At 42.2% G+C, this 2,337-nt stretch overlaps 1 long non-coding RNA gene across 1 annotated transcript; it reads right to left on the bottom strand.

Annotated features, from left to right (window-relative positions):
- Positions 1–352: 352 nt before the first annotated feature.
- LOC116465335 (uncharacterized) lies at positions 353–2,074 on the bottom strand. The gene is made up of 3 exons (XR_004247167.2): positions 1,883–2,074; positions 1,661–1,771; positions 353–454 (listed from the first exon to the last, which is right to left on the bottom strand). It is a non-coding gene; the product is annotated as an uncharacterized LOC116465335 (long non-coding RNA).
- Positions 2,075–2,337: the final 263 nt, after the last annotated feature.

Below are 2,337 nucleotides of genomic sequence, written 5' to 3'. Positions count from 1 at the left end.
AGACTCCGTCTCAAAAAAAAAAAGTTAGCCAGGCGTGGTGGCGCGTGCCTGTAGTCCCAGCTACTTGGTAGGCTGAGGCAGGAGAATCGCTTGTGCCCAGGAGGTGGAGGTTGCAGTGAGCCAAGATTGCGCCATTGCACTCCAGCCTGGCGACAGAGCGAGACTCCCTCCATCTCAAAACAAAACAAAACAAAAAAACATAAAACAAAAAACAGAAATGCAATAATTATACAACTGTCCTAGATTTTACATATCCACAACCTACTGCCTTTAATCCTGGATACACAGGGTATTAGAATGCTGAATTGAAGGAGGAGAGGCCATTTGTACTGGCCTAGGAGACAGTAAATAAATCTTACTTACAGGAGACAGCATCTTCAATCTGTGTCACATTAGCAAAGTGAGCAGTGTTTGGGATGCCCAAACACCTCATGCCATGAGCATGACGCCATTCCTGGGAGAAGCAAAAGGATCATGTGAAATGGGAATAGCTAAACACAGAGCACTAACTCCATTCTACTCATAAATCCTAACATGGCCCTTTGCAAGACTCCACCTGAAGGCAGCATTCCTTTTGTGTTTCATGTTTGTAAACAGCTGGCTGTGACTGACAAAAGGCTAGTATTTCAAAGCAGCATTGCACTGTTTGCCTCACTGGGTTGGCTTGTAAACCTGGATTCCAGACCCAGTAGTCTTACACATAAAACCTCTGGGTCAAGATCACAGGAAAACATCACAACTCTATCTCCCATATTGCAGGAGAACTTACCAAAGCCCCAGCAACTCCGAACACCTGCATGAATAGGGGTTACTAATGGCAGGTCAGCATCATCTTTGTAGGTAAAGGAGAAGACTTTTATTAGGCACAACGATGTGGTGAGGAGAGAGCAGGGAGATTATACACTGACATGATGGCAGTTTTAGCTAAGGGATGGTAAACGGCATGGGCTTTATCCTGTATGCCAACTCCAATCATTGTAGGAGGTGCTGAGAAGGATTCAGAACTCACTCATGGGCTCAGCAAAAAAGACCCATTATCAATTAGTAATATGTATGACTCAGAGAGGGGGAGAGGAGTTCATATAAATTTGTCATCCTTGGTCTAGCATAAATCTTTTCCATTCTGTAAAATTTCCTTCCAAAATCTAAGAACTCTAAGTAGAGCCCACTTAGAGATGAGCCCACTTACAGCAGGACCATCCGGACAATGCCCTGTCTCAAGAATGGCTTGATAAATATCAGCCCCTTTGTTTTTTATTTTCTCAAGAGGCAAAGATCCATTTAAGATCCGAAAGAGATCAGTCAGCCCTATTTTTAATCTTGAGTATTAGCAATGGGGTAGAGAAATAACCAAGAAGTCAGAAATTGGTCTAAAATGCTAGCAGAAAGACAAAAACAGAGAAGTGTAAGAGCAGGCAAGAGAATACCAAATAAGGTTCAAAGAGCGGTGTGGTAGAATTCCTCCAGAAACTCTCTCAGTTATGTAAGACTAACATTGGTGCCAAAAGTCAAATGCGATGGGCTTGATTTTAAAACCATCCTTCTCTGATTCCCTTTGGCTCTGGACACCAGTGGTCCACATAGGCTGTTCCTACTCTCTTCTCTAAAAGTCTTGTATTTTTACTTCAATTCCCAGGAAAAATGGCTCTGAATTCCTTACAGCAAAGTGTCGCTGGAAGGCTTTGGGTCCTCGGTAGGTGTAGTTTCCACAAATCTCACAGTTGTAGTTGATATTTAGGCCATGAAGCTTATATAGCCAGTAGGGAATAGGCTAAAAAAGAAAAAAAAACAAAACAAAACCAAGAAGTAGTGTTAGCCTACTAAACTCTGTATCTGTTTCCAAAATGGGGAATGGGGAGAAAGTGGTAGTGCTGAGACTTACTTTGCCATCCCAGCCAAGTGGCAGGTTTTTGGGGTTGTAAATGATCTCGTTCTCTTCATCTTCACTCTCACTCTCACTGATCTGCTCTTCTTCCTCTTCTTCTCGCTCTTCTCCTGTCCTGGCTTGCTTGCGCTGTACATTTTCATGAGTGAGATGTCGCTGTTCCTAAAGTAGGTCCATAAATGAAAAGTCAGAAAAAAGTAGTGCAGAATAAGAAGGGAAATTTCCTGTTTTCCTATAACTTTTGCTGACCCCTTACTTCCAAGGATAAGGTTCTTTCTTACAGAATAAAGGAAAATCTTGCCTTCATATCAGAACTCCTCATCAGCAGGCTTTACCTGATCCCAAAGAAAAGAGTCAAAGGTTTTACATCATTTGCCTAATTACTCATCTGAGACTATCACAGAACAACAGAAAACAGTCTCATCTACTCTGACTCTAAAATATTTCCTGGC

The sequence above is a fragment of the Hylobates moloch genome, unplaced genomic scaffold (genome assembly GCF_009828535.3).
Source record: "Hylobates moloch isolate HMO894 unplaced genomic scaffold, HMol_V3 SCAFFOLD_4507, whole genome shotgun sequence".
Taxonomy (NCBI): domain Eukaryota; kingdom Metazoa; phylum Chordata; class Mammalia; order Primates; family Hylobatidae; genus Hylobates; species Hylobates moloch.
The sequence above is the reverse complement of the archived record's forward strand: the minus strand, read 5'-3'. Positions and strand labels throughout refer to the sequence as shown.